At 41.4% G+C, this 17,148-nt stretch overlaps 1 protein-coding gene across 2 annotated transcripts in view; it reads left to right on the top strand.

Moving 5' to 3' along the window:
* astn1 (astrotactin 1) overlaps positions 1 to 17,148 on the top strand; it is a 378,530-nt gene that overhangs the window by 287,227 nt on the left and 74,155 nt on the right. The window lies entirely within an intron of this gene.

Below are 17,148 nucleotides of genomic sequence, written 5' to 3'. Positions count from 1 at the left end.
ACGTTGGCATACCTTAGCTGCCACTCCATGCCTTTTTTTTTTAAATTTTCAACTGTTTCAAAACTGGTGATTATTTTCCATCCATTAACACTGGCATACCGTTAACACTGAGCTAGCCGTTTTTTAATAAATTTGTGCTGTCTTTAATCAATTTTTTCACAATCACGTTTGCTGCTAAGTTTTCTGGTCTGTACGAAAATGTTTATTTTGAGAGCATATTGCCCTGTTTTATTGTTAACAATTGACCCCAAATTGAATTATCGCGACATGATTTTCTGCAAGAGGCTTACTGTACTAACTAGCATCAGCTAGGGAACCAGAGCACTAAAACCACATGCCAGTAGTTTCTCCAGGTTTGCGTGCCATCACTTCAAATGCACTATGGGACTCTACACAATCTGTACAAGTTCCCCAGTTATGTATTTACACTCGTCTGCATCTCTGTGTCTGTCAGTCGGTGTCTTTTGGTCGTCTTACTCTCACTCTCCCTCCACCCCTCTCTCTCTTTTTGTACTGTAATGAAAAAAGTGATTAGCACACTTAAGCGGCATGAGAGACACCCGGAGCCTTTGGGTGAATTGTTCCGCCATAATTTCTTTGTTAATTGCTTCTCTGGGGAAGCATGAGAGTAAAGGAAGCCTGGGGGTAAGTAGTCTGCCACACTTACACACTGGCCTGCTTTTGGGAGACACTCGCTTCCCCTCCCTCGCTCTGTTCATATTCCTCACTCTCCTCCTCCTCCTTCTGCCTATTAACTTGTCGCCTCCTCCTCATCTTTTGTTCCAGTCTGGAAACCTGCCTGCGATTCCTTTTTACCCCTTCCTGTCCCCTCCTCTCCTCGCGTCTCCTCTTTTCACCTCTCCTCATGTCCCTGCAGCACCTCTCCTCCTGTGCATCCTTTCCATCACGCTTTCTTCCTCACTTCCCCTCCGCTACAATGCTCGTCCTCAAGTGTCATGCTCTTTTATCATGGAAAATTTCACTCATCTCTCCTTCTTTTCCTCTCTATTTCCCTCCCCCTCCCCTTCTCTCTCTCCGGGGTTCCTCTTTTCCCCACCTTACTGCTCCTGCTTTGTTATTCGACGGGTCTCTCCTACCATACTTCTTCATCCCTCTGTGACAGCACAGTGTACATTAAAGAACGGCCACATCCCCGCCCGCATCGCTGATTTATGACACCTGACAGATAAAGTGTCTTCAGGCACACGAGACAGCCATCCTGAAGTGAATGTAATGCCACATGGAGGCAGGCGTCTTTCTCTTTTTACCGTGCTGTGAATTATGCATGCCTTTGCCCGCACGGACAGAAAAATGGTAGTGTGAAACATAAAGAGCACTTGATTTGTCTGATCTTGCCTTGATGTGTAAACTTGCAGTGCCTTTTAAGGCTGTGGCATGGTACACCAAGCTCAGATATTTATTTTTAGCTTTCTCAATTGTACAGTACATTGTACTGTGATATTATTTCAGAGGGTTGCTTTTTGTTGCACAATGGACAGAAAAGTTGGTAACAGACGAAAAAAATCTCTCTGCTCTCATAGGCCTATTATTATTATCATTTCCCCCCTGCTACTTCAATCTCACATGATTGTTATATTCACAGCCGTGCCAGTCACAGCACAGAGGCCCTGACCATTGCACTTCTTAATTTTGGTTGCTTGTAACTGCGGATTTAAAAATTGAAGCTAATTTTGCAGTTACTGTTAATCATCCAATGGCACCAGTTAGTAAAATGTTGATGAAAAGAGAATCATCATATGGCCAGCCACCCACTCTGACTGCGGCAGTGTCCTATACATTTCCCTTTGTTTAGATTCAGTTAGTGAAACACTTATTTGACCTCAAGCTGGGCAAGATGTTTGTTTTTATTTTTTCTTGTCTGATTTTTGCTTTCTGTCAAGCGATGTGAGTTTGCTGTTGTGAATTTATTAAGAAAAAATATATAGTGTCATTTGATGCAGATTTCTGGGGTAGTTATCAGATTTAAAATAAATCAGTACCAAACCTCTTACAATGAAAAAATTGACAGAGTGAGCTGACCTCTTAGAAGACGTGGGAGTCACTTTTCAAGCCGCTTATGCCGTTTAGACAGATCAGTGGGTGGGAGTCAGGATTTGATGCATTTAGGATTTTTTCCACCTTTAATACATGGCCTTAGCATCTTTATACACACAATGATTTAAGCTCTCAGTGAAGTTTTGCTTTAAATTCCACCTCAAGTACAAAGATACAAAACCATGTAAGTAAGGGCGCAGAGGAAAGTCAAGTTGCCTCAGCAGCAATGTTTTACTCATGCAGGAAGATCTTGATTCCAACCAAACAAAAAGTAATTAACTGAAAAGCTGTGTGAAACATAGTTGTATCGAGTTTAAACTGCTTCAGCAACAAGGATCATGCAAAAACCAATCAGAGCATAGTTTAAGATGTTTTTCAGTCTCATTGGTTGTGGCACATCTAATTGCATTTGAAATGTTTAGTGTAACTGTTTAGTTGCATGCATGAACAAGTTTCACGTGTAGCGACGGCCTGAGGCTGTTTTTTGATGCCACAACCTCAGTTCCATGACACTTAAGCCTTGTTCAGACTGCCAGCCCAAATATGTTTTCTTGTCATAACCAGATTGTATCCAGATTGATTTTAGAAAGTCTGGACAGCAAAAAGAAAAGAAAACACATAGAATTTGATTTTTGCAAATCAGATCCAAACCACATCTGGAGGAGGTTTAAAATGTGATTCTAATCAGATTTGTACAGATGCGCCTCAGTCTGGATGCTCTCAACACTCAAATAACATTTCAAAGTGTCTCTTAAGTCACTCATGATGCGACACACAACAACAGCGTCAGTTCTATGTGACGGAAGTTAATGATAGTGGCTGCGATTACCATAGCTTTGTTAATTAATATCAGCATATCAGCCTCCTCTATCACTGAATTTGTCAAATGCGATGGAGATGTTCTGCACCGCGACTTGACAGCATGATTGTTTGGAGGGAGAGATGATTGATATCCGTTTCTCATACCTCCATGTTGATCAACCGTGTTTCCAGTGTGTAGAAACTGACGCCTACATCATTACCATAACAACCCATGCAGATAGGTTGGTGATGTCTGGACCACATAAATCCAATCTGATCACCTGCAGATAACAGTTTGGACAGTCTGTCTTAAGGACCTGATTTGAGAAACAAATCTCATTTGCCTGCAGTCTGAACAAGGCCTTAGATGTGCTTGAGGTCTGTTCGAGAATCAAAGATTGAAAATAATTAACTGGGTTTGCATCGTTTGGAATGTTCAGAGTGGGTTTAATGGCATAGCAGCAGTGAAATGCTTATTTGCAACCTGCAACTAGTTGCACAAAAGATGCATTTTGTAAAGCCACCTAAATAGGAAGTTATCTGTATCCCTGGTCAGTGTTATGTAAATTTCACACCGGCTCATTCCAAAGCTTTGTGATGTCTTAAGCCCTTTTTAATTCCCTCTCAGCTATTCGAAAATTGGGAAGTGGCGGCTTTATTTATAACCAAAAGCTGCAAAGGCCAGTGCAGATAATGCCCTTACTTGTGCAGATATATACATCATTTAAAAGCTTTGAGACAGCAGGATGTGATTGGATAAGAGTATCCCTGAGGTTTAGAAAAAAGAGCTTTTGAGCACAACTTTCACTTCAAATCCCCAGATCAACCCAATGTCACTCTCCCCCTTAAAATATCACTTATGTGCCTCTGAGCTAGGCAATTAACCCCCAGCGGCTCGATGCAGCAGTAAAAGATGGTTGTACTAGGAATCTCCCACCTGTGAATGAGTGTGAACAGGGGGGCTGAGCAAGGGTGCTCAGTCAACCTTGCACGGGCAAATGAAAGGTTAAATCAGAGGCTTCTCACTTATGAAGGCTTTTTTTCTTCCATCCTCTAAAAATCTGTTCAGCATTTAGTACATGAGTGGGCGGCATGGGGATTCTTTTTGACATCGTCAGGCGTTAGTCGATTTTCACACTTCAGAAGGTTTGGAGCAAAAAGCATGAACTGTGGGGTTGAGGGAGACCAACTTGCTCTCCTGATGGAAATGCCTGGGGATAAGTTGTCAGAAGTGTTAGCTATGGCATTTATAAAGGAGGCATGAATGCTAAAAGACAGGGTTGCTGTGGTGATAACCTTCCATGATCTTCTCCGTCACAAGGTAAATTATAATACATCCAAATCAGGGGCATTTTAATTATCTATTTATGTACACAGCACATAGCTGACCTTTGGTGAGTGTAACTGTTGTTAACATAGATGGCAGTGACCTTTACCGGGGACAGACGTTGGGATTGTGTATGAAAGGCAAAGGATGAGATGTGACTTAATAAATAATTTCACTAAAATTCCTAAGGGAAAAATATTATACACACTTTAAATCATCCTCCACCACAACCCAAACACACCTCTACGCGCACACACACATCCCTGAGACAATAAAACTAGCACCCACAACAAATACACGCCCACGGCAGTGACAAAGTGAAAACATTTGCATACATAAAGTCACACAGCATGTAACAGCAACAGTATATGCCAGCAGTGCACACAGCCCCACCAAGATTCAGCAGTGTAATTTGCCAGTATAATTTCTAATTTATGAACATAGGGTTCATAGGCCGACTCCCCCATGCTTTATTTCTCCCTGTCAGCGAGATTTTTTCCTGACAAAACAGAGTTTAGCAGAAAAAAAATAAATACAGCCCCAGACTGTTTAGCTCCACACACGAAAAACAACATGCTCCAACCCTCCTGGCTTGGCAGAAAAGAACTGGCTGTCCAGCTGCAAAACACCAGCTCTCCTCGGGGGAGCTTGCCAGATCTCTCCAGCAGATACCCTTTTGGTACAGGAGTCTCTAAGCCCAGAGTCTAGAAGCTTTGCCTTGGTCTTCTGATCCACCAGCTCCTGCCCTCCGTGGCAGAAAAAGCACTGCAGCTTTGAGCCAGCGATGGCAAGACCAGAATAAATCACTAGTCTGTTGTGCAGGAGGTCCTCAGGCAGGTTCAGTACACCTAAGCAGTGACACTGACAATGCAGCCAGATCGGTAGGGCTTAGCACATGTCCAGAAAGGTTAAAGGACTTCTTTTCAGAATAAAAAGTCTATGGGGAAAAAATATAAACTTTTTTTCTCTATGTGCTCAATTGTTTTAAGGGTTGCAGGGCGGTGCATGCACCATACTAGAACTGGGATGTCACCAGAATGGGCACAAACGATGACAGGTATACCTGGTGCTCGTCCCTCTCAACCTGCTGCCTTAATGCAAGCAGGAGCTCCACTGTGTAGCAGACACCCTAACCTGGCCTGTTTGATCACTCATCTACTTTAATTTTATATGCACCTAAATATAGGAAATTCACCTCCACAGTATGCTGCAAAAATATTCACCTTAACAAATCATGAAGTCTTCTATTCTGTCTTGAAAGGCCCGTTTTTCTTAAATCAAGGAAAACCTTCCTCTAATGGGCTTTCCAACAGAATCAAGTTCAAGTACCACTAACAATTCGACATTAAATGACTTGGTAAAGTAATATTCAACTTTTTTCTCGCCTGCTCACTGCTGTTTAAGTAGACTGTGTGCATTGAGTTCTTAATTTCTGTAGCCGTCCACATTTGGCACAGGCACTGCTGTCAGTGACAAGTAAACAGTTAAAAATTCTGGAATGGAGCAATGACATGTATCATTCCCCAAAGTTTCATCCAAATCTAATCAGTGTCATCCAAGAAACTGTGCACGATGGACAGATGGATGAGGACCCATCCACTCTTTCACCCTATTTCACAATAATAATAATTTGGTCAGACAGGGAAAATGTCTGGTTTGCTGCTCTCCATTTAACAAGACATCTTTGATTGAATTTTATAGTGCATATTCCTGGCTGTCGACATGGTCAATGATAGACCATGTCCACACTAATGTGAAGACTTCTCTGCCAAACTGAAGTGCTCCAAAATGCTCTTTAACCAAGTCCACATAGACTGTGGCCTAGATCATATGACAATCATACATCAGTGTTAAAACACACACACACACACACACACACAAAATATATTTTTGAGGAAGGGAAAATGCCAGCTCTGTGTGGACGGATGGCCAAAACAGATTTAAAAAAAAATGAAAAAAAAAAAAAAAAAAAATCTTTGTTTTTAAATTTACCCATCTTAGCGTGGACATAGCGTTAGGCACCATCTGAAATTCTGCTATTCCCTTACTTGGAGTCACTTGGCTCATCTTGTTTGTTTTGCGGCTTGGGAGCAGCTGTCAAAAACAAGTAAAACAAGAATCTTGTTTGATTATAACTTTAAGGTGACTATTGTTTTTTGGGGCTGCATTTTTATTGACTTCTCATTTAGCAAGCTCAGTATCACTCCTTTTTGTCCAGCACAGCCTCATTCCATTCCAGTGATTTTCATTCATGAGTCGCAGTGAACCAAGAGGATGCAGGTTTTCTTTCCACCCAAACACAACACGTTCTGACTAACAGACCCTAACCCAAAAAGGGGGGGGACCAATCAATGAAATCGGTTTGTGTAGTGTTAACTTGGAATGAAACCCTGCACGGTGTTGTCACATGGTGGCACATGCTTGAGCGACATCACTCTGTGACAGCTTGTGAGGCTGTAGCGTTAGGTAAATTGCTACTGCAACATTACCTGACTATTATAGTCTCACCTCATAGCTGCTAATTATGAATAGGTACCGGAGTTTAAACTTCTTTCTGTTGAGGTTGTGATGCACAAACAGAGCACAATTTAATGGAGCTCTTAATATCTAAGCAATATGGACTATATCACACGCACAAATAATTTAGGTTGGTTTAGTTGAACTCGGTGACTAACAGTATGAAACACTTGTCTATTGAAAGCAATACTGATGAGAAACACCAGGCTTTAATGCCAGCTTTGCATATTACAACACGCAAAATGAATCAAATACAAACAGCTAAATATTAACACTGTATGGAAAAACAGTGTTTACTGCAGAGAGACAGAGAGAGAGAAGAGTTTTACAGTTTTTCAGGCAGCTGTCTGTTAGCTTAATGACCTATGATTCAACCAAGTGGGGGCTCTCTTGTCTGTGTATGCGTGTGTGTGTGTGTGTGTGTGTGTGTGTGTGTGTGTGTGTGTGTGTGTGTGTGTGTGTGTGTGTGTGTGTGCAGGCGTTTGTACATTCTTCTGGATCACTGGTGCAGTATGCTGTGACTCATTGCACTGTCAGAAAGTGATCGCTGAACTACCCAGAATGCACTTCATGGTGCTACAACCAACCTGTCGGACAGCAGGAGCAGGACAGCGCCATGGCAACACATTGTCACTTGTAACCCAGGGTGACATGAAGGGCACGCTCACCTTTGGTATGAACTCTTTGGAGGAGATCAGGCACACACACATACACACACACACACACACACACACACACACACATAAAAAAGACATGCAATTTCATTTTCATTTTTGCAGCATAAATACACATATCCACATGTAGAGTGGCACACGTCTGACTCACATTCACACACAGCAAAATCCATTTCTTCTCCTTAAATTTACTCATGCAGACGCACACACACACACACACACACACACACACACACAAGCTCAGTCCCATGGGAACTGTAGAGTAAATCAATGATTGAAGCTGCAGTGAGTGATGGTGACAGGGGAGACAGAATGGATAGATGACAGGAAGGAGAAGAAGATGAAAACTGAAAATGGGTTTTAGGAGTCCAAGCATGTACCCTACCTTCAGGTTTCTACCGTGCATGTGTGCGTGCCAGACATCTAGTCCCTGGCTCAGATGTCTGTTGTCTGTGTCCATCTACACTGACAACAGGTGGAACACGGGTGTCAAGACAAGACAGCAGAGCACTGTATAAGGCCTGGGACACACTGCATACCTGAGCTGTGTGTGTGTGTGTGTGTGTGTGTGTGTGTGTGTGTGCACTGCGGAACTACTTGATTTTCATTTCGCCATCCATATTAACAGATCATAGCAGCCACACAGCCTGTGTGAGCAGCGCGGTGAAAAACAGCTCGAGCCTCACTGAAGCGGCACGTCAGTTTCAGCACTGAGCCGATTTTCTGTGTGTGTGGTGTGCGGTTCTAGAGAAAAGATCGACGGGGGAAAATGACCTGCTGATAGTCATACTGACAGCATACCAGCACCATCACATAACTGATTCCCTTCAATATAGTTTCAATGTTTGTATCTATAGCATATAGAATATATTACAGACATAAAAAATCTTTTCATGTTCTGGAGTTGACTCTCATTTTGTTGCCCTCGGTACTCTGATATGAAGAGATATTTTGGTTTGTGATGGCTATGGAATTGTTTATGTTTTATATTTGTCAAAAAAATTCAGAATGGTGAAATTAAAACTGTTGCTAAAATTGTTGTGGCATAATAATGCTTAGTGAATCTATCCCCAAGAGCAAATTCACTTGATTTCTTTCAGAAACATGGGAAAAAAGGTGATTAACAAATTTGCAAAAAGAACGAAAAGCTTTTTGTAGCGAAATGTTCATGAGGCTGTGTTCAGCCACCTTTCACAAGCATTTAAGCTGTTCCTCATCTTGCTGGCGACTTAGCAGCTCCTTTCACCACTGTGCCACAGCCTTAACAAAGCACTTTGAATATTCATCAATACCTAAAACAAGAAACGTGGGAAAAGTTGCCAGTCGATCATATTTCCTGTAGTCCCTGTGGCAGAAAATCACCCAATCTGGCAACATAACTCGGCATAAATTTTTCCACCCCAGTGCCAGTTATTTTCAGCGTGCAGTGTCAACCAATCAGGGGCCACCAGGAAAAGCCAAAGAAATTACACACATGCCCCCGTCAGGTGGGGGAAAGTCTGCCCTGCAGCACACAGTGGAAGACTGTAGGCAGCGCTTTTTCATTAGTCATTGCACATTTCTGAAAAAAAATGTATGAGAGTAATAACTGAAATTTATACACACACAACAATAACAAAAATGACTTATTAAAATATGTATTTCACCAGTGGAATCGCAGGAGGGGGCTGTAATGGACGGCACGCCCCTGGTATTGTATACACACGTGCATGCACAGACACACTCCTTGTGTCTCTTTCTTGGTCTCCGTCTGTCACCTTCACTCATTCTCCCTCTCTCCCTGTCTTTCTCTGTCACACTCACACATCTATACACACACACACACACACACACACACACACACACACACACACACTCAGGCTTCAGGTGTCAGAGAGCCTAGCCATCTCCAGCAAAGCTCTGAAAAGTGTCTGTCAACCAGCAGAGCCCTGCTCCTTCCACACTGAACCAAAATGACAGGCACATCATTACCACTCAGAGTGAGCGAGTGTGCGTGTATGTGTGTGTGGGATTGAGTGCATGTGTTTTTTCACATGCATGTGCTCGTATATGGATTTATTTGCTTGTGTGTGTGATTACTACCCAGGCCTCCGTCCACCCCACCTTGACAAAGTGGAAAGTTTTCAGACCAACTCCTCTAAATGTATTATAGATCTCTCTCCCCTCAAGACTTTGCTTGTCTGTGTGAGTGTGTGTGTGTGTGTGTGTTAAAGATACAGAAAGCGAGAGAAAGGTGGATGCGACAGTGACAGAGGGGGAGAAATGGAAAAGGAAGCAGAGAGAGGGAGCAGACACAAGCCATTAAGACATGTGGCGATGGAGAGATGGAAGGAGAGAGCAAGATGAGAAAACGAATGAATGAAAGAGCATGATGGAGGGGGGTGGGGGGTGGGATGGGAGCGAGAGATACCTGCCAATGCCAGCCATGGAGAAAGACGGAGAGACAACCGTGAAAAAGACCAGAGTGGTTGAACATAGTGTGAGGGCAAGACAGACAGAAAGACAGGATTTTGAAGTTGCATGTTCCCCTTAATGGACAGAGCAATACAGACAGGTGGATATGCGCTCCTGAAAGGACAGACTGACAGGCTGGCAAAGCAGACGCACCATTTGAAGCACTTTGGAGAGGACTTTTTATTTATTTATTTATTTATTTTTTGGTCTCTTGAAAATAGCAGAGCGATATATATACACACACAAACCGACAGAGAGACAGTTTGATGAACACTGGAGAGGGCAGGTGAAGAGCGTTGTCAGGTCTTGAAAGGGCAGACAAATGTAGGACAAGGACTTGGGGTTTTTCTCTTTTGTTTGAAGGAGTTTGTGGGATGCTATGCTTTAATTAATTAATTAATTTATTTATTTTACACACAGGCTGCCAGCGGATTGAGATTACTCCACTGTTAAAAGTGTGCATGCATGTTGAAGTGGTGGACATGTAAAATGCATCAGTCCCCCTGCACCAGAATTTGTTTGTTTGTGAAGGGAAGAGCTGCCAGATCTGAACACGGGGAGCTCTTGATTTCTGTGAAGTAAACCCACATGTAAAGACGGTTACTCTTGAAACTGTAGAATCTTGATTATATGATTTGCATATAATGTGTTAAAAGGACTTAAAAATAACCAAGACTGGGATCAATTTTTTTTAAAGGTTTGCTGTGTAGAATAGAAACTATTTTCTTTGACTGATATGGTTTATTTTGTTCTTATTATATTGGCATGTTTAATCTGTTCTCCACCCAGTTAGGTAGTAGGGCTATAGTCCAGTGGTTTTCAAACTGGGGTCGGACCACCAGGGGTCCTTGAGATGGTTCCAGGCAAAGTTGACACCTTATTTAATTTACCCATAGAGTTTATGAGCTTATGTATGAATGATCATTTTAATTTTATGGTTTAATCTCACTGCTTTGAATCTATTTGTCAGTCTTCACATACAGCATCTAAACAGTTTAATACTTGATGGGTCACTTGGGTACAGTCTCTTCAAAAGGTGGCCCTAGGTTCAGTGCAAGTCAACTTTGGCTTCCAGAACATGAAAAAGTGTGAAAACCCTTGCTTTAGCCTGTGATTAAACCACAAACACAGACTTCCACTATAAACAGTGTTTATAACAACACATGTAAAAAGCTTTCATCTGTTTGGGTTGAGTCACTGTTGTGTTCTATCAGTGAAAAATAGAGCAAGATCATGGCTCGCCCCATTTAACCAAATAACTGAGAAATTCAAATTGATACATGAAACATGATACAAAAGTAGACATGAATACATAATAAAACTGAAGATAATATCACAGTCAGCAGCCAGGATTGTGAGCAGACCACACACGAATTAGCCAACAAAGACATAACGAGACAAAAGCATTCAGCAGAGCACACACCTATGACAACACTATTCAGCTGCCAAGATATGCCAGCCCCACATGCTGGATATTCACCAAAAGTTAATTGCATCCACCACCAAAACCCTCCTTTGGCCACTAAAAGCTAATCGGTGCTTCCTTGCCACATGATCAACCTTTCCACCAATTTTCATGTAAATCAGTTCATGACTTTTTGAGATATCCAGCTAACAAACAAACAAACAGACAGCCAGACAGAGTGGGGCGGAAAACATAACCTTTATCAAACTCCATTGGCAGAGCTAATAAACAAGTTTTTTTTTTAAAGAACAGATAAGTTCACCTAGACACCCAGTGATCTAATTTTAATTTGCTTTGGAGGGCATGCAATAAATGAGACACTGAATATCTAAAGGCTGATAGCTCAGTGGTGACTAATGGAAGCTTCAGCATTACTCAGCTTTATTATCAAGTCTGATTGTTTGTATTTCTCTACTGTAGGTTAACAGTGAGGTGAGGATTTTTTTGTTTTAATTTAACCTTTATTTTACCAGAGTAGTCCCATTGAGATTAAAATCTCTTTTTCAAGGGAGTCTTGGCCAAGATCAGCAACAGCACATGAAGTTTCAGATGAAAACAAATGAGTCACACATTCCAAAACAAGCAAACACTGCATACACAATTAAAAAAATATACCACAATACATCAATAAAATGTATCTAGCTGAAACGAAGGCATGCCAAGGTATTCTTCTCAAAGTCTTCAAAAATGAAATACAACCTGTCTGCTAAAGACCACCAAACAAAGACATCTGGACTCAATATTAGATCTTTTACCTCTTTCATATTTTGCTTTTTAATTTTGATTTGTCCTTTGCTGTGAGCGGTGATGTGACCATGCCTGTCACCAGAATTTCTTCAGGCCAAATGAAGCAAATCTCCTGCATCTCAATTAGCAGGGGTGGGGGGATGGGACGCTCTTCTGTGTTGCCATCTTGTTTCATGATTTCATCTGATAAGACGTGTATTTTTACTTCAAGTCATACCAGCCAAGCTTGGGTAGCTTTAAGTGAGAAAAACCAGTTCATTTCACTTGCTTCCAATCAGCTTTTTTTTTTTTTTTTAATGAATTTTCTTCAGTCAAGTAAGATACTGACACACACTATCTTCAAAACAGGTGAATGCACATTGTTCATAAGTGAAATTGTCTGTCTCTGTTGGAGGCTTTGCTCATTTATTTTAGAGTTTATAACTGACAAGTAGACTAAAATGACATGTTAAGTCGGATATCTCGGGGGACAGTTTTGATCAACTGTGAGAAAGCATGGGGTCAGCGGCCAATTTCCTGACATAGAGCACCTTAATGCAGACAGGGCATCATCTGTCTGTCTCTCCTGCTTCCACTGTATCTGTTCCTCCATCGCTCGCATCAGTGTATTTCCTCTCATTTGTCTTGGGTCTCTCTATCGCTCCATCATGGCATGTCTAAATGGTTTGAGCCTCCCACCCTCACTCTCTCTTTCTCTCTCTCTCTCTCTCTCTCTTTCTCTCCGCCTTCCAGTTCAATTTCTCTTCCGCTGCCTTCATTCCATCTATCTCACCTTGGTCTTCTCTCTCTCTCTCTCCCTCCCTCTCTCACTGTCATCTGTCTGTGCAGGCTAGTGTGTCTAAATGGTTTGAGGTTGTGTGCTGTGCCGAGCCGAGTGCACAGATTTGGATAACCGCTGTCTGGAGATATGTCTGAGATAACAGCCATAGTCACTCACTTCTGGCCTGGCTACCTTGCCTGTGTGTGTGTGTGTGTGTGTGTGAGTGTGTGTGTGTGTCTGTGTCTGTGTATAACCCCCAGAGTCTCTTGCTCCCATCCCAGCCAACAGTGGATTTACAGCTGATAGCGACAGCGAGGAAATTTCACGCATCACAAAAGTGGACACCTTGAGAAACAGATATACTGCAGAGGAAGGAAATATATAAATATATAAATACAAGGATTTGATAAAAGTTTGAGAGGTAGTCCAGGGAAATATGGGAAATAAATAAAGATGACAATATGCGATGAAATATGAGGACGTGCACACTCAAAACTTAGTGCCAGCTCCCTGTTACTGAATTCATCCCATTTTGCCTCTGTTTGCTCAGGCATGGACTCTACTAGGTTTTCGAAAGCCTTCCACAAGGATGTTAGCCCATGTTTACTCAGATGCTTTCCCCTGTTCTGTCGGGCTGGCTGGTAGTGGATCTCCACTCTGAATACCTCATTCTATCTCATCTCACAGATGCTCAGTTGGATTGATATCGTGTGACTGGAAAGGCTACACAGATCAACCGAATTCACTGGCATGCTCACAGAGCCATTCATGGGCATCTCTCGCAGTGTGGAATGGAGCGTTGTTTTGCCCAAAGCTGGGATGCAATTGAGCCACAACAATGTTGAGGCATCTTGCTCCACTTCCAGGAAAAGGTCTAACTTGTCTGTTGAGAAGTGGAGCATTGCTAAAAGTCAGGTTTGCTCCGTGCTCTTTTCCAGTGACACCCGGCTTCACAACAGGAGTTGAATTCTTCACTCCAGGGCTCCACCGCAATAGTTTGTGAGGCAAGGGAAAACATTGCTTATTCACTTTCCTATTAACATTTTTTAAGTCCATTCACTGCTATAACTGTTTGTCTTGAAGTGACAAGATTCTTTCATTAATATGTCTGAGGATGCAAGCTTCTCTGCTTTTGAATTGCAGATGTTGGCTACGTATGATATCAATACAGAGGGAGGAATGTTGGAAGGAAACTTGCCATGCCTTCATATCCATTGTAGACAAATGTTAAACAAAATTTGAACAAAAGGTTCAAGAAGAAAAACAGTATGCATGTATATACTGTATGTATATGTGTCTGTGTTTAATGTATTTCATGTATTGATTTAATGCATTGTCGACTGTTATGTTTTCTGATTATTGCGAATATCTGTGATTATATCTGTGATTATGTGAAAATTTGGCACTTAAGAAAAGCAGGACAAATTTTCCAATTGGGCAATAAAGTATTGTTTTTTTATTCTCTCATGTTGAATCATATTTTACTTTATCAAATCGTGTCATATCATATCGAGTTGTGTCATGTCATGTTAAGAATGTCGTCTTGCATGGTGTCAATGTCGTATCACATCGTATTATATTGTGTCATGTCATATTGTACTGTGTTGTATCACCAGCAGAAGCAGGGTCCATAGATAGAGGGTCCGCCTGTGCTTATAGAACTAGGGTTACAGTATTGTAACCTTCATTCTATCTCACTCAGGCTCCGCCCTCTCCTGGACTATTTGAGTACAGTGGGTAAAGCCTGATGAATAAATGTCCAGATGCATCATAATCATAAGACAACAACCTCACTGCAGTCCTTCAAATTGAACATTTTAGCAATTTCTTCACATGCATGTTTTGCATATTGATGTTAAATTTAAGTAGAGTGGAGGAATGTTATTTATATGTTTTTTTTTCCAAGGTCAAGGTGTTCTGGGTATCTTGTGAATTCATTGCGCCCCCGCGTCTCAGCTGAAAAGGTGTGATTACTTCGTTTCTAAAAGCAGTCAGTGGGCGGCTTAACAGGTTAACACTCTACACGAGCTGCTAATGAACTGTTTGCAGAGGGATAATTTGATAGACAAAAATGCCGAAGAGCTGAGGAATAAGTTCAGAATTAGACCGTTAATCATGCCAGTCTTTCTTGACAGCTGATAGTTTAAAAAAAAAAAAAAAACTTATAGCATAATATTTTCTCAATATAGTATCATTTTTCACATCACAACACATGATACTCATAAAACACCATAAGTTACTTTGTTAATGATGACACCAGTGTTCACTGATAGCATTTGGCTTCTTATTAAATTCTGGTTGTGTCAGACTTCTGTGGAACATATTTCCCAAAAAGTCATCTTTTGAGAAATGGAAGAAACAATCTGGTCAGTTTTACAAGTTCTGTATTAGACTTAAGTTTTACTATTGGCACTATGTATCTTAATTCTATAGATGGACAGAATATCAGCTGTCCGTTGAAGTGCAGTGTAAGTTAAAAATAATCCCCGAATAAATGCACAAATGTGAAATTGTATGGTTAAATGTGAAACCAATGCTCCTTCATATCCTACAGCTATACCTCATACATTCCTAAAACGTAATCCATTGATGTATCATACTGCAAATATCGAGGCGGCTTCACTCAAAAAAAAAAAAAAAAAAAAAAAAGATATTATTCACACGTTACCTCATGCATATAGCAAAAATTTGATTAGCCATGCCTTGCTTGGTTTTGGCTTGAGAGATATTGAGAGCATTGAGTGTGAAAATTGTCCAGTGAGTGAGGTAATCCATGTTATATTGAACCGATGTGACAGTTAAAGCCCAATGAAATTCTGCAGAGAACAAAAAAAAAAATCAAGGTCTGATGCCTGCATCAACAAGGACCGTCACAGAAATATGGATTTCGGATTAAAGTGTTGTTAATGTTCTTACATGTGAGCAGGAAAACGTTTAAAAAGAAATGTTGAGCAAAATGGCACAAAAAATAATGAACAAAAGACAGAAGAATCTCTCCCAGAAACATTCACCAAATGTATGGAATTAAGATATATTATGGCTGATATTGCCCTTATTTAAGTATTTAAGCTGACAAAGAAATATGATCTATGACATACCACATGAACAGGTTTCCTGAAGAAACCATGTTATCAGCCATGGAGCCAATAGAAAAATGTATCCTCTCACCTTTAGACCTCATTAGAACAAACTAACCATCATTAAACCAAAATCACCTTTATTATTACCAGAGAAATGCATGGGGTCCGTTCTGAGAGCTCGTCGTTTTACTGGAATTAACTTTAACGCTTTTCTTGCCCGCTCTGCTGATTGTGTTTGACCTTGTTTTGTTGATGAATTTCAATAGATATATACAATTACAATTACAAATACAGTCTCTGATGGATACCCACTGACACACGGGTAGTGCAAACAGACGTGTGTTTGTGTGTATTGATCTGTTCTGGCAGCCGTGAAGTGGATGTCATGACCTTTGCCCTCTGCATTTTAAGCGTTTCTAATTTATCACAGAGGAAATGTTGTAAATGACCTGTGTGTCTGTGTACGTGTGTGTGTTTGTGTGTGAGTATAATAGAGAACAAGCAATCAGACAGGCCTGTGTGTATGCTCTGAGCTGCTGCACGGAAATGTCTGTGAATGTACGTTTGCACTTGTATGTACACTGCTGCAGTGTTTACTTGCAAAATATATGAGCAGTGTCATCTGAGCCTTAGAAACTGGCAAGCGCTTGTGTGTTTGCTCCCGGTAATGGTTACTAGCGTGTACATATTGTCGAACAAAACGCTGAAACTCAGCAGAACAAGCAGAAGTGGTGATTTGCAGATCCTGTTGACTTAGACCAGTGGCTCTCAAACTTGTTGGACCGTTTACCACCACTGATCACGGCAAAGCACTCAAGTACAACCCATGATCTCACAATGATCTCACAAGAAGCCGCAGCAAAATCTCCACGACCCACAAGCACACACTTGCAACAGGCGGCCTGATTATGGCAAAAGTAAAGCATTACATATACATCACTTTTCTTTGCGCTCAAATTCAAACACACACATCCAACAAGCTCGACACTCAACACGGTCTTGTCTTTCAAAAGTGTGTGTTTTTTTGACAAGCGCCGCTTCAGATGCATTTGTCGCTCGGAGTTTAACACGACATATTGCGGCCTTGGCTCTTCCTTCACCCGAGTCAAAGTAAATCCCAAACTGAGATCATTTGGATCACACCACTTTGTAGTCATTTTCAAATATTTCTAGCACTAGGGGGTGCGGCAGCATAATGGTGGGTGTCCTCACTCACTACAGGTGTGCTGCCGGCTGGTCTGAGCTGGTATCACTCTTTCATCACCCCT

Source organism: Myripristis murdjan, chromosome 17, assembly GCF_902150065.1.
Source record: "Myripristis murdjan chromosome 17, fMyrMur1.1, whole genome shotgun sequence".
Taxonomy (NCBI): domain Eukaryota; kingdom Metazoa; phylum Chordata; class Actinopteri; order Holocentriformes; family Holocentridae; genus Myripristis; species Myripristis murdjan.
Note: the sequence above shows the minus strand (reverse complement) of the source record. Positions and strands in the feature narration are given on the sequence as shown.